The sequence below is a fragment of the Vespa crabro genome, chromosome 19 (assembly GCF_910589235.1).
Source record: "Vespa crabro chromosome 19, iyVesCrab1.2, whole genome shotgun sequence".
In the NCBI taxonomy this organism is placed as follows: domain Eukaryota; kingdom Metazoa; phylum Arthropoda; class Insecta; order Hymenoptera; family Vespidae; genus Vespa; species Vespa crabro.
In genome coordinates this window covers 950,429-970,000 of record NC_060973.1, presented here as the reverse complement: position 1 = coordinate 970,000, position 19,572 = coordinate 950,429, and the positions used below count along the sequence as shown (strand labels likewise).

Below are 19,572 nucleotides of genomic sequence, written 5' to 3'. Positions count from 1 at the left end.
AACAGAGTACGCATTAAGCGTTTCTACTCGCTTAGTTCGACTTTTCCCTCTCGCTCCAAATAATGGGTTAAAATTACAGATCTTATAGTTTACCAAGTCGAACGTTCTACACTCATCATAGTTCTACGCGTAGAAGAAAGAAGAGCGGAATCTTCTTCCTTTTCTTTTTCTTCTTCCTTTATTTTTGTCTTTTTTCATTTTTTTTTCTTTCCTTCTTTTTTTTTTTTTTTTATTGGCAGACCCTGTAATTCCGAACGAAATAAATCTTCGGTATAATCTCAGTGTCAGTTCTAAAAATTCTCAAGAGCGAGAAAGGTCCAACTTATGTGATCTATGTGTATATATATATATAGAGCTTCGACATAGTCACGTATATATAATATATATATATATATATATATCTGGTGTATCTATATACATACGTGTGTAAGTGTACGTGGCTCGAGAAGTTACGCCCTCGATGATCGATCGACGTTTCGAATCTTAGCTAAGAAACGAGACTTCCTTTCGTTCCACGGCACTGAATCAGCAAATCCTTTGATATCGCGCACACAAGGCGGCAGCTGCCGCCGTCCAACGATCTTTACATTATTTCGTTCTCTCGATAGGTGCAACGTGGATGCATCTAGCTATCTGTATATATGTATATATATATGTATATGGGTGTCTGTGTGTGCATATGTGTACATATATGTATACATATATATATATATATAGTTACATACACATGAAATAGGTGCATGCGCCGCTTAGACGTCAGACATGCTCGTAGCTATATAATATCCCGCAACTCTACAGATGCCAGCTCCATCGCATGCCTTTCGCGCTCCATCGATGTATGTATGTATGTATGTATGTTCCGACAATATTTTCTTTTAAATCTATTTATAAGGATCAATTGCGTTTTATCATCTATACAAAAATTCCGATATACTTTTGTCCAACTCATTTTGTTCGGGCAAATAATCATGTTCCTCAAAATTCCTTGAGAATTCCACGTAAATCATACTTCATATTAAAGTACCAATCTTGTATCAACGTAACATGCATTATAGTACATTTTATTATAATTGTAACGTATTGAAAAAAAGAAGAAAGAAAAAGGAAGAAAGGATAGAGAAAAAAGAGAAGATGAAAAAGCGCGAAACAAAGAAAATAATCAATCGTTGCATGCAAATCGGGATAAGGATATAAATAATAAATATAAAATTAACTATACTCGTAAATTTTGGTGTGACATCGGTTCGGCACACACGACATATACATATAATAAATAAAAGAGAAGGGAGAAAAAAGAGATAGAGGGGGTATAAGAGCGCACGCGCGGTCATCGAAGATCATAGTGCCGCGCACTTCTCACGGATTCGAAGTAGTATACGTGGACTGTCGCCCCCGGTACGACCCCGGAACGTACGATTCGTATTGTGCGCGATCGCGGAACGAACGATCGCTACACGATCTCCCGCTGCTAGATCGCCAGATCGGCGATCCCGCCGGTACAGCGATCTATTGATCGCGAACAACGATCCACACACGAGGCCGCGCCGTTATCAGAGACTCACATCGATATCTTCCTACGTTTCCATCTATGCGGAAGTGATTTCTCTCTCGTCGCTGATAAAACGACGATCTAATTGCCGCTTCGTTTATGCGCTTTTCTTTTACGAGCAATTGATCTTTTTTTTTCTTCTTCTCTTTTTTTTTTTTTTTTTTTTTTTTACTACGAACTCACAAATCGTCGTTCCTTTTTCTTTCTTCTTTTTTTTAGCTATTCCTCTTTCTTTCTAAAATGTATATTACGTCTTTAATATATATGCTCTAGTAATTATGAAAGTGAAGAAAAAAAAAAAAAAGAAAAGAAAGAAAAGAAAACGAAAGAATTGAGAAATAAAGGAGAGAAAAATCATGCGAACTCTAATTTGCGCGAGAGATTAAATGAGATCCTCTGGATGGATCGTAAAATTCGATCTTCTCAATGCTGGTCTTATTAAAGGGTTTGCGCAACAACGTCCTATTAAACCCCCATGGAAAATAATTAAAATTAAACATTCGTTCTTAGATTCAACATCTCGATTACGTCGGTCAATTTCGATCTCTTGGTACTCACAAATATGCACATGCCAGTGTTATGTGTGTCCGCTTTAAAGTTAACGATAGAGATTCAGACACGTACTTGTGCCGTGGCCGTTAATTGAAATCATCCGCATTTCGCGCTCACCACGTATATCGGCTCCACCCTGAAACCTCGACTTTCCTTTTTTTTAGCAATTACTATAAACTATATGTACCAGCTGCGTTAATCGTTATACGATTCTGATTTTCTTTTTTTTCTTCCTTGTTTCACTATGATATTTATATTTCGGACAAATATTATTTATACGTTTCCCGTCGCGCTCAGTCGGCCATGACTGATAAATACGGAAATCTGGTAATAAAAGTCGCGAAATAAAAAAACGTTATGAATGGCAAAAAAAAAAAAAAAAGAAAAGAAAAAATCAAATTACTTCGATTCTTATATGAATTATTTATACTTATTTATTAATACGATTAAAATATTCTATTTAATATGTATATCGAAAAATAATTCAGAATGCGACGGGAGAAAGAAAGAAAAAAAAAAAGAAGAAAGAGGGAGAGAGAGAGAGAGAGAGGGGGGGTAGTCGTTTTAGGGATACCTGTTGACTTAGGTGAGCGTATAATATGAGCGCGTGAAGAAAGGTCCGGACAAAAGGATGTGGGGAGTGGGGAGGAATGGTCGTAATTCGTGCCTATAAGATCCGAACAAGAATTCATCTCCCTCACCCCCCCCTCCACTCTCTCTCTCTCCCTTTCTTTCTCTTTCTTTCTCTGTCTCATCTCAACGTTACTATCCTCTCTCCTCTATTTATCCCAGATAAACAAAGGATAGAAGAACGCCCGTCGTGAAAGTTCCCCTGCTCTCTAATTGTCAACGATGTTTTTAAGATTCTCTGAGAAAAAGTTTCAAGAGTATCTTTTACAAAAATTAGATGTGGAGGGGGAGAAAAAAGAGGGAGAACGAAAAAAGAGAAAAAAAAGAAAGAAGGAAAGAAAAAAGAAAAAGAATACAAGGTATATCGGAGAAAATCGGCTTTTCCCTTGACACCGTTCAGCTTTCCCCCTTCCCCTCCTTCCCCCCCCCTCTATCTCTTTCTCTGTCGCTTCTTCTCATAGCTGTAAGCTCAGATAACTTTATTTTCCATCCACGACAAAATCGTCCTACGAGCTGGACACTTTCTTTTTTTGGGTATAAAAGGGAATGACTAAAATACGTGATGGTAAGAACGGCGGTGCCCTTGGCGTTGTAAAAAAGAGAGAGAGAGAGAGAGAGAGAGAGAGAAAAAGAAGAAGAAAAAGAAGGAGTAAGCGAAGAAGAAGAAGAAGAAGGAGTACTAGAAGGAGGAGAAGAAGAAAAAAAGGAAGAAAGGAGGGTCGGAAGAGTACGGAAGAGGGTCGTAGACGAGGCTGAGGTTAATGAGTTTGCTACTGCCTGTCACGAATAAAGGTACAGGTACTGCTGGCCGTACTGAAATAGGTAGGTATAGGTACACATACCAAGATTGCTTCTATCTAAGAGTATAACAGTTCTAACGTGGTGTATACGCGTGGTTTCCACGATGCATCCCCATTGGTTGGACCGATCTTCGGCACGAATTACCAGCTGGAAGGGGGCAAAGAGCAAACCACTCGCCGGCAAGATGGCGCCTGTTCTAAATTCAAAACAAGACGCTGCTTAGCATATACATATCCCGTGCTCTTGGCCAACGCGGGCGCGCGCTCACGCTATGACATTCGCAATTCAAATCGTACATTTCTATTACCATTTTAATTCAAGGACACTCGGTCGTCGCGAAGCATTGGCCTCCGGTAGTTGACTACCGATCGCCGAGTTCTTCTTTTATCCCTTCGTTTCGAGTTTTCACAATGAAATCGATTAAAAAGCAAAAACAAAAGAAAGATAACTGATGTAATCCGTCAATGTTTATCGACGATGAGAAATAATACGAGTGTTTAATCGATATTTGTTTGTAGAAAATGTTAAAAAAAAAAAAAAAGAAAAGAAAACAAAAGAAAGGGTCTTTAAGCAACGACATCGAATTAAATTACAGGTACCACCGAAACCCATCGAAGGTAAGGGTTTAAGGAATTGGATGGTATCCATCGAACATCTGGCGAAACCCTTTTAGATGCGGTTCCCGGATTTGTTCGCTAGAAAACTGACTCGTTCCCGCGAATTTATGTGCGACGTCAGATTAAGGGACAACCCTCCTACCTTTCTATCCTATTCGAGGGCAAACCCGCCATTGTATGTCACTTCCGTTTACTCGGTTACGCATAACAAGATCCTCGGGATTTCATGGTTACCATACGAAAAAAGAGAATAAGATGAGCGTGTCCGTGTCCGTATCTTTTTCTATGTGTGCGCGTGAAAGAGAGATACGATTCTAAGCACGTTTTTACCATACGTCCTTAATGACACGTAGTTGTTGTCGATGGCCGACAATGTTCACGACAGATGTTCACGCTTCGACTTTCATATTCTCCCTTTATAGTTTGGATACTATAAAAAGATTTCGATCGTTTTATTTTCTAAGATGGAACGCCTGATTTTAATCTTAGAAAATCGATTGGACGAATTCATTCAATATGTGCACCGTTTAAACAATATCAAGATGATCTAGATTGGGTTTTGTTAAAAGTAAATGGAACAAAAAAAAATAAATAAATAAATAAAAAAAAATATGCAACGGCATGTTCGATTGAAAATTAGAATAAAGATTTATTGGCCAATAAAAGTCAATGAGGAATAAGTAAATTATATCACCTTCGATTAAACATATTTACGGATAATATTTTCAAGAACACGTAAATGCAGCATTTGTCCTCATTGCAAGTGCAATTAACGTTCTTTCGATCACCCGTTAGAGTACCGACGTAAAGAGAGCGTGACTGACCAGACGGCCTTAAAGCTGCCTTCTATGATCGTTTTCTTTTTCTTTCTGGCGTTCTTAACTTCGTTCTCTTTTTTTTCTTTTCGTACGTTTTCCTACTTATTTCAGGAAAAAGCGAATAACTCGCGACATTGTCGGCGAGCTCGTAATGTCTAAATCGTACTAATCTTGGTGGTACAATAAAATCCGATTGAGATCGTTTCGAGAGAAAAAAAAAGGAACTTGTGCTGGAAAAAAAAAATGACAAGAAAGGTACGAGGATATTTTTTTGTTTTTATTTTCTTGTTTTCTTTCCTTATTTTTATCCTCACTCTCTCCTCCCGCATCATACCTTAGCCTATTCCACCCCACCTCATCCCACTCCACCTTTGCCTTGGAACATGCTCGATGTGATTAATCATGCCGATTACTGACCAATCGTTCGCAATCGTATGCAATGACTCCTGAGGCTCTCTTCTAACAGCCTAGCCTCTTCTCTTATTAATGACATTCCGGTCGGCATCGGTAGTCACCCTGACGTCGATTCATAACTAGAAATTAACAAGGTCATGATGAATAGCTCGTTCGACTAGTAGATTCGACGAGAGGTAGAACTTTATAACTGTTGAGCTTTAAACGTGTTTAGGTGGATAGGTAGGTAGGTATGTAGTTAGGTAGATAGATAGGTAGGTAGGTAGGTAGGTAGGTAGGTAGGTAGGTAGGTAGGTAGGTAGATAGTTAGGTAGGTAGATTGGTAGGGTACGTGTAACGAGGGTGGAAGGGAACTGAAAAGAGGTAAGCTAATTGAAAACTGATAATTTCTCCAGTGATTTCTTAGACACCGGAATATATATATATATAAATTCGACAAAAGAACGAAATGTCATGAATTTAATTTTAAAAGTTTCATTTTCCCATGGGATGAGATAAAATTTGAAAGGAGTATAAAAGAAAGGAAAAAGGAAAACAAAATAGAAAAGGATTGTCTCTTGAGAGTACAGATATAAGAGAAGAAAGACCAGGAGGAAGAAGATGAACAAGGAGGGGAAGAAAAAGAAAAAGAAGAAGAAGACGGAGTAGAAGAAAACGTCACTTGGGTTCATCGAAGGAAACTAAAACGTCCATTTTCGTTGTGGCTTCGACAATGACCGACTCGGTTGACTGGTTCGAAGCCGACAATGGAGTCAAAATCATCGCTTGAAAAAGAAGGGTCCTTTACCAACTAAGTCGAGTTCCAGATCGCAAGATAAATTTCGCATTTGTAAAAGAGAAAAAGAAAGAGAGAGAGAGAGAGAGAGAGAGAGAGAGAGAGAGAAAGAGGGGGAGGGAGAGATCGTGCTTGAAGAAAAAGTAGGAGGATTCGAGCGAATCGTATGAACGATGTATTTCTTTGCAAAGTTTCCAAAGAAAGGGAACTACAATGAATCGCGGTGATGCTCGCTTTATTCTCATAATTGTCACGTCCATCCGCGACAATACATGGTAGCTACTCGACCTGAACACCCAAAACGATTTCTTCGACGATAAACGACAAACGAATAGACTCGTGACATTTCCTTCGAGTGACCACTCGACGAGAAAAAGATCGATATCTTATCGTCGAATTCTCCTACAAATACAATAATACAATGAATTATTTTCTATTATATATACTATTCTATCGTACTTCTTATAGAAAATATTCTATAATTCTATAGTAATATATATATACATACATATATAGGTATATATAATATAGAACAATATATAGGTAGATATATATAGATAGATATATATATAGATATATATAGATATATATATAGGTAGATATATATAGAACAATAAATACACTCCTCACTCGAAAAACATTTTCTCATCAAAAACGAGTCACTGCGTGGTCTTTCCATAGAAGGAGCTCTGCTTATAGAAGAAAGAAGGAGAGAATGGCCGAGAGAAAGAAAAGAGCTTACACGTCCTCCCGTAAGTGGTGCAACGATCCGTTTATGCACCTGAACGACACGACGATCCTCGTAGGACCGCGATCTTTACGAGCGCGATACGTTCGCGAGGAAAATATTATTCCGAAGTCGGGATAGTGGTGGTCTTGTCTTTCTCTCTCTCTCTCTCTCCCTTTCCCTCTCTTTTTCTTTTTTTCTCTTTTTCTCTTTCTTTCTTTCGAAGAAGGGAGCGAAGGAACGAGCAGGTATACTATATCCACGGGTGCAGACACGCTCAGTGTTACGATAATATTTTCTCTCGAAATAGAGGCTACTTACGATGCACTCGCCTCCTCGTGTGTGGTCCGCGAACTGGACACGAGACTCTCCGATATGCGGCAGTGAGGGAGAAAGAAAGAGAAAGAGAGAGAGAGAGAGAGAGAGAGAGAGAAAAAGAGAGAAAGAAGACGGAGAAGAGATAACAGGAATACACTTCTAGAGATCGTGAATCCACCCGTAGAGCACGATCGGTGAATTTCTCATTGGTTTGTATCGAGAGGAGAATATTCGCACGATGAAAACGGCATTTAAAGATAAATTCGATGCTTTTCATTTTAGTGCCGCGAATTATATCGATAAATTCTTCTTGAAAGGGTCAGAGATTAAAAGGGATTGGTACGGGAAGGGACGGGGGTAGAATAGGTTGGGGTAAGATGAAATGAGGTACTTTTTCTTCTTTCTTTTTCTCCTTTTTCTTTTCGTTTTCCTTCTCTTTTTTTTTCCTTTCTTTTTTTCTTCTTTCTTCGAATTTTTCATAACGACGAAAGTACAATTGTGTACGTAAAGTTGGAAATGATTTTTCACCAGATAACAAACGTTTTCGTTCTTTCACGTTAAATCCTTTATCATTGTCGAGGATTCTATGGGATCCTGTCGTCTTGGTTGACCTGACCATAACGTAGTATACGCCATCTAGCGAGACAACCAAGGACAAGCTGTCCTCTTTCTCTCAAAGGATCACCACCCTTGGTCAATATCCTTTTACGATCGAATTTTACGAGATTGAGTCAAACTAATATTCTTTTCTCGATCTTTTAACAATAAATCATACGTATCATTTATAATTAATTAACATTTAATGTTATTAATAACAACTATAATAATTCCTATCAAAAAATGAAATAAGAAAAAAGATAAAAAAATAAATAGAAAATCTAAGTTTCTTAATGCAATTTAAGTACAGGAGTACAAATTTTTTCTTGAGGTGGAGGGGAAAGTTGTCTTCTTTTCTTTTTCGTTGTTTCCTTTTCTTTTCTTTTTTTTTTTTTTTTTTTTTTTATGAAATCGGTGCATCGTTTTCGATCGCAGAAGAACCATTTCAGATAAAACTGACGTAAGCCAGTGCTGACGTGTTCGGGGGAAAAATAAAAAAAAAGAAAAAGTAATACATACCTACTTGGTTACTTGGATTATCTACCATTTCTCTCCGTCCTTTTTCAATCCCACTTGAAACTTGACATACCTCTATCTACCGATAGCAGAACGACTCCGGGGATCTTAGACGTATGACGTGGGAGTAATTGCGACACGTTGAACACGACAACGAGCGAGCACCGCACGACCTTGCGCTCATCTTCCCTCTAAGGCGCAACTACTGGGACCGAGAACGACGAACGAGAAGAAATAGAAGTCTTTGTGCCTACGATCAATTACGATATATATATATATATATATATGTATAAATTTGTATGTGTATATATATATAGATATATCCAGGTTTGTTGTTATTCTCCTTACCTAACAACGTATATTAAAAAACTAGACGATTAATGCTATATTTACGAATTCCAAGATTTTTCATTCATCCAATTAATATATTCTTATCTTTCTTAACATTATCATCATCTTAATACTTTCACCATCTGACAAAACATCTGATAATACGAAGTTATTAATAATCAGAGATACAAACGGGACGTATTTTATTAAATTTTATACGACAAAAAAATATTAATATTAAATCGATATTATTTTCAGATATTATTTGTATTTAATAAAATAAATTCTCTTATCTTTTTAAGCTTAAAAAGTTGCCTTGATTTTTAATCCAAAGAGGGATTAAAAATATATACACACACATATATACATATATATATATATATATATATAGTATTATATAAAGATGCAGGTTGTTGGAAACGTAACAAGATGATGAGTGGTATGGGTGAAGGAGGGGTGGAGGGAAGGAGGCTCTTCAAAGGCGGTGACGAAACACATAACGCGACGATGGCTCGCGCAGAAGCGCGAAGAAGCATCTCTTGTATCACTGGATGATCTTGAACTAACACCTTTCAGGGCATATTCAGCCATTTATTACGGACATGAGGTGTTCCAATAATTGCGCAAACGCGACGAGATTGCCTGCATACGTAAGTCATCGGTAATCGTTGCCGAAGAGTCTCCTTCTATTTCTATCTCTCTCTTTTTCTCTCTATCTTTTCTCTCTCTCTCTCTCTCTCTCTCTCTCTCTTTTTAACACGAGGATAAAATCTACGCTACGTGCCATACCAACCTATGACGCTTTTTTTTTACTTATACTTCTATTTCTGTATCTCTGGCAAACAAGTAAGAAGAGAGAGAAAAGAAAAAATAAAAAAAGAAATAAAAAAGAAAAAAAAAAGGAAAAAGGAAAAAGAATGGCAAAGGAGAGACGGAAAAAGAATATATGTTGCTTGACTCTTCGATGTACTTGTCATTTCCAGCCGATGGATAGCACGGTCGTGCCCATTATGGTTAACGCGACTATAAATTATTGGAATGAGTATATCACGCCGGGCGCATCGGTTCTAGTCAAGAGGAAGAGAGAGACAGACAGAGAGAGGGAGAAAGAGAGAGAGAGAGAGAGAGAGAAAGAGATAAGATCGATAGCCAGAGCGAATAGATCGAGAAAAATCATTGAAGATGCTACGAAGATTCCATCGATGGATCTCCGAGGCGTAAAGCATTATTTCCATGCATCGTGAAAATCTTTCAGGAGAGAATGAGAGAAAAAGAGAAAGAGAGAAAGAGAGAAAGAGAGAATGAGAGAGAGAGAGAGACGGATAGATAAAAGGAAACTCAGAGTTTCGCAAATTGGTACTGCCGAAGATCTTATCTACCAACACGAACGAACTTATCTCGATCGAAGGCGCGTTCGCGAGTTCACGATGCTTTCCTCGATCTCTTCTTCTTCTTCTCTTTCTTCTTCTTCTTCTTCTTCTTCTTCTTTCTTTTTATTCGGACAATAATATGAAGGAAAATAAAAAAAAAATGAAAGGCAAAAGTATTGAAAAAAAAGAGATCACCAAGAAAATATTTACGAAAGAAAAAAACAACGAAGAGAAAAGACGCGAGCGAGGAGAACGAGAAGAGAGGAAGAAGGGAGATAAATAAATAAAAAAAAAAAAAAAAAAAGAAAGCAAAAAAGGGAGATAAATAATTCACTACTACTACTACTACTACTACTACTATTACTATTACTACTACTATTACTACTACTATTACTACTACTCACGGCACTCGATCGCGAAGTCGGCGCACACCTAGCCAAAGAGAAATGTTATGCGTACCGAAAGCTCATGGTAATAAGCGCTGTTATTGACACAGCTGCGACCAACCGTTGGAACTTTCTTTCCTTCCCGTTAAAGAAGATTCACTCTGGCCAACTATAAATCGTGCTCGTACCTTTTAAACGCTTACAAGAAAAATATAATGTGATATGAGTTGCGAAGGATATAAAAAAAACAAAATAAAAGAAAGAAAAAAACGAGGGAGAGAAAAGAAAGAAAGAGAGAAACGCGTAAAAATTCACTTTCCCGATGCGCATTGTTCCCTGGCTCCTGTCCCCATCGTCCCACCCACTCTACCTCCCTCCCTATGTCCTCCTATGTCTCATCCAGGTGGCAAGCTATTAAATTTGATTATTGAATTTTTATACGATTAAATCACTTCTTGATTTTCAAAGCAATAATATATATAAATATATATGTACTTATATATATGTCGATCTTAATGTACGATGGAAGAAGGATAATTATAGGGATGATTAAAAAAAAAAAAAAAAAAAGAAAAAAGAAAACAAACAAACAAAATGACAAAAATATCGTACGTATGTATGTAGACCAGAGCTATCTCAATCGATATATTGTATATTTTCGATTCGATATTAATATTATCGTTAAAAAAAGAAAAAAAAAAAAAAAGACAGAAAATCTTAATAAAACGAATAATAAGTTTTTCGTGAATTTCTTTGTCGAATCGAGATCGATTCTCGATCGGGAAAATACGAAAGAAACACGAAGCGCGAATTCGTGGTTACGTACGTGGGGAATCGTTGTTGGGTGCCCCGTGCGAATCCATACGGCGGTATAATTCAGTGAGGTTGACTCTTGAATGGACCGACCTCCTTGTAAAAGGCTCACGACGAGAGCCAGCAATAGAGGCGGCTGAATGGGCGGTACTATATTCGTACGAGCATAAAAAAGTCGATAAAAAAGTCGAATTTATCGAGCTGAAATTCCAGCCGATATAAACAATCCGCGAAGGACTACTTCTTTCTCTCTCTCTCTCTTTTTCTTTCTACCTCCTTCTTCCTCTCTCTCATTCTTTTTTTCTCTCTATTTCGCTCTATTCGCCGCTTACAAAGAACGTTAGAGAAGAACGTATCGATCTTTTCGAGTGAACGAAACGAACAATTGACCGGTCGATTAAATTGAAAAACTTTGCACGAGAATCTTCTTTCCGAAGACTATAATTGCACGTTCGCTTGTTCTCATCTCTCTCTCTTTCTCTCTCTTTTTATCTCTTTCCCTCTATACCTCTCTTTTTTGCACGAAAAAAAAAAGCGAAGAGATTGTTACATCGACTTACCGGGAGCTAACGTAGACTCGACGTATCGAAGAGTTTGTGTGCGACTTTAAATGGGCATTGACACGATCGCCACTTAGGAATTATCTCCTTAACGATTACATTGTTAATCAACGAACCCATCTTCCCTTCTTTTTTTCTTCTCTCCTCCACCTTTTCCTCCTGCTCCTCCTCCTCTCGTTCCATCGCTGCACCTTTTCTTTTCCTAATTAAAATGAGAACAAAAGGATAGAAATTAAGTTTCTTTTTTCTTTGTTCTTTTTTTTTTTTTTTTTTTTATATATATATATATCTTCTTTATTTCTAAAATTGAAAATTCTTTTTTCTTTCTCTTTTTCTTTCTTTCCTTTCAATCCCGTACGATTCGGAGAATCCTTTCATTTCCGCACGATTCGGAAAGAAATAGTAAGAAGAAGGAGGGTATTGTGCGTTTGGAATAACTACGTTTTGTCGTTCGGTCGTAATAGAAAACTATGAATATCATTATAATAATCCTTTTGAAAAGACACCGTCAGAGAAAGCGAGCTTAACTTAATGGTTTTAGAAATCTACATTGTCTCTTCGTTAAACGTCAACATAATAGAAAATGTTCATTCGTATTTTCACGTTATGTAGGTAGGTTAGACTCGTTCCAATGATAATAATATTAAATTATCGTTATTGAAAACTAAATGAAAAAAAAAAAAAATATTTCTCGCACGAATTTTCATAAGTTTTTAATAAATACAACGTACGTATATATTTATATGTAGTACTATGCATAGTAGCGTATAACATCAAAGTTAAAGAAATCTATGAATATCATTAAATAATATATGCATTCTGCGGTTATCCCGGTCCTTCCAGCGTACGGACGAACGGCATCGAAAGTAAAATTTACGACTATGCAATTCTTGAGCTGCACAGTTACGTTATATACCTTATAGTATAGTATCTACAACTGGTAGGTAGCTAGGTAGGTAGATAGGTAGAGTATTTTAACGAAGAACTTATACATTTTATCGGAATGTCATTTAAAAGATTTAATTACCTCGATGTGTGAACCGAACGTAGAAGAAGAAGAAGAAGAGAAACAAAAAGACAAGGAAAAAGAAAGAAGAGAGAAAGAGAATAATAAAAGATCAGAACTAAAATCAGTAGGGTAATTATTCTTCGAGTAAACGACATTTAGAATCTTTCCGAAACGTCGTTTAGTCCTAAACGTTTCTAGGGAAATAAATAAAAAAAAAAAAAAAAAAAGAAATAAAGAAAATAAATAAAAACAAAAAAAAAAAAACAAATAAAGAAAGAAATAAAAAAGGAAAGGTAGCCGCGATAGCGATACTTTAGGTAGGTATATAGATAGATAGATACGTAGGTAGGTAGGTAGGTTAGATATGTAGATACATAAGTTCGAGTAGCTTGCTGCGAATCGTCTCGCTTGGTTGTACGTACACATTGTAGGTACAACCATATTCTGCGGTTTTTCTGCGACCTTTCGTGATCGGGGACAAGACACGTTGGACGTAAAATTCACGAGCGTAACTTTTACGGTCCCGTGGACATTCTCACGTTGTTGCCGATACGAAGAAAGGAAGGAAAGGAAAGGAAAGGAAAGAAAGGAAGATAGAAAGATAGAAAGGAAGGTAGAAAGGAAGGAAGGAAGGAAGGAAGGAAGGAAGGAAGCTGCTCTTGGATGCTGGGTCCAGCAGTCTCTGAACGCGTGTGGGCGCTATTTTACGACGGAAAGCCCGGCCAACGGCGATCGTTTTACGCGAAAACGACTTTTTGCCTTCCGGCCTGGCTATGTGCGTGCGGTCGAGCCATTCGCTCGTAATAACGAGACCCGATGGGACGACACAGTTTGTCGGAGGGTAGAACGACGTGCAGCCTTTCGAGATCCTCCTTCTCCTCTTCCTTCTTATTCTTTTACTCCACCATCTTCTTCGTCTCCTTCTTTACCATCACCTCCTCTTCCCTCATCTACCTCCTACTCCTTCTCGTTCTCCTCTTCTTCGCGTCTTCTTATTCTTATTCTTCTTTGGGATCTACAGTAGCTCGTCCGTTACTACTACTGTCCGCGTTCATTGTCGTCTCCTCTTACGAGCAATAGCTATGCTATCGCCGTTTACAAGAGTTACCTGATAAACGTAGATTTGCGACTAACCTTTTCCATTCCACTCTATCGATCGATCGATCGATCGATCGATCGATCTTTCCATACTATTTATTCCTCCCTTTTTAACTACCGTTTTCCTCTGACTCATCCATAATGTCTGCCACTTGATTTTTTTTTTTTTTCCATTTTTCCTTCGTTTCTCTTTTCTTCTTTTCTTTCTTTTTTTTCGTCTTCTTTCTCCACTCTTTTTTATTTTCTTCTTCGTCTTCTTCTTCTTTCAATGTTCAAATTATATAACGCAACGATCATTTTTCAAACGATCACATTAGAACTTGCTAACATTTCAATGTACGAATTTTCCTAATCGATAAATCCCACTTAAATTACACCGTTATTATATCGCTGATATTTCTCCCGAGAGTTTCGAGATACATTGATCGACATGCTCGAGTAAATGTATCAACGAGAGAAAAAGATAGATGTATAGATAGAGATAAAAAGATAGATAGATAGATAGATAGACAGAGAGAGAGAGAGAGAGAGAGAAAGAGAAGATACTCGAATGATCATTATCATTCGCGAACGGTACAAGCTGTAACCGTGCTGGTAATAATAACGATGCAACATCCGAGCATACATACATACATACATATATATATAAACGTACATACGTATTACCTATGTTATAATGTCGAAGAGAATGGCGGAACGTGTATGCTCATCGAGGCAACTAAAATCCTTGAAAGCGAGCAAGAATTTATCCTGACCGAAGGATAATCATGCGAATGATCTAAAACAAAATGTATGTAATATTTTTCTATTTCTTTCATCAAAATCGTTCGATTGACAAAGTTCGTGAAACGTCTTCCCTATTTTTATATACATACACACACACACATATGTATATATATATATATATATGTGTGTGTGTGTGTGTATGTATGCATGTATATATAAATAATCATTACAAATTCTTTTTCAGAGTCATCAAAGTTAACGATGAATTTCGTAAATCAATAAAACGTCACGTCGAAGTTGAACCGTCTCTCATGGATTTCTCCAATCGATCGATTTACGATCTATGTTAGAGAATAAATAAAGCCGTTCGATCGTTAACACCGCCTTCGAAATAGTCGTATGGTTTATCCTTAATCTATCTTATCGATCGTGGAACACGAAAGCTCCTATGGGATCAAGAGTTCACAGGGTAAATCCAGTTGAATCTTCTAACTTCTTCTTGCGTTAGTGAGAAAGACACAAGCATATGCTCGAATATAATGCCAGAACGTAAAGCATCGATAGGCGGCATATCTCTTGGATATCTCTTTAACACGCCGTAGAAATAACTTTATCAAGAGAAATCGAGATCTCGTATTCTACGAATCCCTGAATGCATTAACATTATACCTACGTCTATATATACATATATATATATATATATATATATATATATATATATATATATATATAGTACTATGAATAATAGACATGAACACGTTTCTACAAAAGCATATGTTTCGTACATAGCATATGTCCAGTTGCGTTTTGCACAATGCGCGGTTAGGGAAAAATCATCCTATAGGAAAAATCAAAATGTATTGGATTTTGCCGAAGTGTTAACAATATACGATCATTATAATACGACGGTAAAAATTAAAATCGTTAGATCTAATCTAAAACGTAAGACTGTCTGGCAAAGGGGAATGGTGGGGGGGAGGCCGGGAAAGGACCATAATCGTTTGAGATTTTATACGAGGAAAATCTTTAGACTTTTTCCCTATTGAATTTTCCAATGATACGAAATGAAATAAGAAACTTGAATACGTGACAATAATATTTGACGGAGTTATTTATAATTTTCTATAGTATAACGTTAAAGAAAAGGGAAGAGAAGAAAAGAGAGAAAAGAAGAGAAGAGAATAGAAATAGGAATGGTGAGGAATATCTTCGCTGAAGGTCGCCGTAAAATTCCAAAGGAGTTAAGGTCGCAGTCGTAAAGAACTCAGCAAGACCGAATACTATAATACATGCCTTGCTTCCGCTTGAGTATCTATTTGCTGAAATCAAACGAATGTGTGAATATGCGCACGAGCCTCTATCACCATAAGCAATGAATTCATTCACTCGATATCTATGTATATACATATGTAGGTATTGAATTTACCGTATGTTAACTTATATCACTTTAAAGATTTTATCAATCGGTATAGATATAGATATCTTTACGATACATCTCCCCTCTCGCCCCTTTATCCCATCGATATCACCAAATCTATTTGACACGTTGATATATAATTTAATCATTGGTTCATTATGATCTATTCTTAGATAAATAATTCTAATATTAGTCATGAAACTTCGAATAATTGACATGAATCAACCATCGGACTTTTTTTTTCAACTTTCATTAATTTCATTGATCATTTACATCGTCGATATCATTATGCGAATCATGAAACGAATAATCGTCGGACGCGAACGACTCGACGATTATTTATTGAATTGGATATTTGATGATAAAAAAAATAAGATCTGATCTAATAGGTAAGTAGTATCCAATGAGTTATTTTATTATGAAAACGAACAAACAGAAAAAGAAGAGAAAAAAAGAAAAGAAAAAGAGAGAAAAAGAGAGAGAATTATTACGCGAGATCAGCAATAAAAAAAAAAAAAGAAAGAAAGAAAAGAAGAAAATAAATAATAAGAAAAAAAGTAAGAATTCTCCTAACGATCTATCTCTTCCATTTAACTCCAGCAATCGATTCCGATCGAGTTCCAGGCTTGCGTAGGGTTTGTCGTGTAAAACGATCGTTTATATACCCTAGGTAGGAAACGGCACGTTCATCGAACGAAGGGAAAGGGAGGATCGGATAATTCTTGCTCGTCAACGTAGAACGCGACTTTTCTCATCCCCCACACCCTTGCCATGCCCCCATCTCCACCCCTTCTCCTCCACGGGTTCCTACCGTTAATTTGTAGGGCCGTCGAACCACTTTTTGTCCGTCACGCCGAGACCGCGAACTCGAGTTTTGACACATTTTGACACGAGGACCACACAGAGAGCGTCTCTGAACGCGCCAGAAAACATCATTCGCTTCTAGAAGATGAGAACAGAGTTAGAAAGAGAAAGAGAGAGAGAGGGAGGGAGAGAGAGAGAGAGAGAGAGAGAGAGAGAGAGAGAAAGATAGATGGAGAAAAGAATCAGGAGAAAAGAGCTCGTTTCTCTCTCTGTCTTTCTCTCTTTCTCTTTCTACGCGATTCGATCGTAGAAAGAGAGAAAAAGAGATGAAGTGAGAGAGAAGGAGAAAGAGAGAGATATCGAAGGTAACTCTGGGAGACGACGCGACGCTTGAGAGATAGACGGGCAAGAAATGGACGCGTCTACCGGATAAGTTATTAGCGGCGTCGTGAAAAGAAGTCGTGCGAATATCAATGGCCATTGGGAGCCTCCCTCGTATTCGCGATATATTTATTACCCCCGTTCGACTTTTTCCGAACGACGAACCACGCTGAGAATCACGTTAAACTCGAAAGACGGTTTATGGGTTCGCATCGACATCGTCTTTTCGAGAACAGAAGAATCGAAGAATCCTTTCCTTTACTCTATGTGTTTCATTAAATTCCGTCATCCCCTTTACGTACGCATAATCCATTATTTTCAATGCGTTATTTTTCTTATTAATTACTCTATTTTTTTTTTTTTTTTTTTTTTTAATTTTTTTTATTTATTGAGATATCAGACTGATTAGACTAATTAAACGTCAAGCCTAATCTTTTTTTTTTCCTGTAATATTAAAAATGTTCACACTGTCGTATTTACTTGTTCGTATTTTTTTTCATTTCTTCATGTAGGCAGGTTTAGTGTTTTATGGTGTTTCTATTTTGCTTCCTTTTTTTTTTTTATTGTTCGAAAGATATATATATATATTCATGTTATGTGTTATTGTCATTAAGTATCGAAATGTCAATGAGATATTTTACTTTACCATAATGTTTGACTCATAAATACAAAATCCAGTCGATTATAATTTCAACGTTTTGTCTCTGTGTGTAAGTGTAATTTGTTACACAAGCAAATAGGTATTCATCCTTTTTTTATGATTATTGTTGGTTTATACTTATAATACACAACGGTATGTTTTGTTCGAAGTTATATTTATCGACCATTGTCTAATATTTTGGTTCTAATGTTGCATCTATAATTGCGCATTTCATTCCTGCCAATAATTTATTATTATTATTATTATTATTATTATTATTATTATTATTATTATTATTATTATTATTATTATTATTATTATTATTATTATTATTATTATTATTATTATTATTATTATTATTTTTGCATAGTATCGTTAAGTGGAAAGCTTTGAAAGGAGTTGTTAGTACTTTCAAATCGTTTCAAAGCTTTTCAAACGATCGTCTATCTTCGAGAGAAAGATGGCGTTGACCTCTCGCTCTCTCTTTCTCTCTCTCTCTCTCTCTCTCTCTCTGTCTTTCTTTCTCTTTCTCTTTCTCTTTCTTCGTAGCATAGATCGAACGACTCTAGCTCGTAACAGAATCGCCACTGACCCCGAGCGCAGGTACGAGGTGTTAGACAAACAGCTGGTCCGTGCGCGCACAAAGACGCGTTTTATACGACTCGATGCCTCGACTTGAGTTTTCTCGCGAGACTTCGCACTCCGAGTGTATCTGTGATCTCGAATGTTTCAAACGACAGTACGCGAAGGATGCTAATTATGTTATAGCGCGAAGGAAGTCATCATAATTGTCGATTCATTTGTTTTTCTTTTTTTCTCCTTTTTTCTTTTCGCATATTTTTCTTCGTTCGTTGTATCGTCGTAGTCATCGCCGTCATCGTCTTCGTCGTCTTAATAATTTATTTGAAAATCTTTTTCTTCTTTTTCCTCTTTTCCTTTTTTTTTTGTTTCTTACGCGATCCTCTTACTCTTTGTTGTCCATTCTTATTTGCATCGAAAATAAAAATGGAAAAAAGGGGAATGAGTCCAACAACGATGCAAATAGAATCCATCTTGAAAATCTTGAAACAAACGAATCGATCTTTAGTATTCTATCCTAAATGCAATAATAATCAAATTCTAATTTGCCACTCGCTCGAATACGAGCATCCCAAGTAGATTCGTTATAGTCGAATATTACTACCTACCTAGTAATATTAGAAGATAGGATGGATGGAATTATATATGAACAAAACCAGTTACTCTTCTCTTCGAAGGGAAAGTGGATTCTTGAAAAAAAATGAAATACTTGGATAATGAGACATCAAGAGAAACTTTATGTCCACGATCTATCATCATTATTTTATAACTATTCACTTTTGCTACAACTTTTATAATAACTAATACGAACGAACGTACGTATTCAAACGAATTAACAAATCGTTATCTCAATTAAACGATCAAAATTAATCGAACGATATAGATAATCGTTTGTGATAATGAATTTGACAAAGAAAAAGAAAAAAAAAAGAAAAAAAGAATAAAAAAAATTCACGTAGGTAAAATTCATATATCCATTATTATCGTTTCTCTAATACCGCGTAGTGTTTTTATTAATCGGTACATAAAAAAGAAAAAGAAGAAAAAAACAATATAATTGTCATCGATAAGATAAAACCGATAATAAGATCTTGTGCGTAAACAAGAAATCCAATTATTCTCTTGATGTCGAACTAACGTGAGGG

At 36.6% G+C, this 19,572-nt stretch overlaps 1 protein-coding gene across 2 annotated transcripts in view; it reads right to left on the bottom strand.

Moving 5' to 3' along the window:
• Positions 1 to 19,572, bottom strand: part of LOC124430651 (zygotic gap protein knirps-like) — a 203,839-nt gene that overhangs the window by 75,870 nt on the left and 108,397 nt on the right. For both annotated transcript variants that reach the window (XM_046977551.1, XM_046977552.1), the window contains one exon: positions 11,774 to 11,975. The gene's annotated coding sequence lies outside the window, so the exon portion shown is untranslated. The remainder of the gene's footprint in view (positions 1 to 11,773; positions 11,976 to 19,572) is intronic.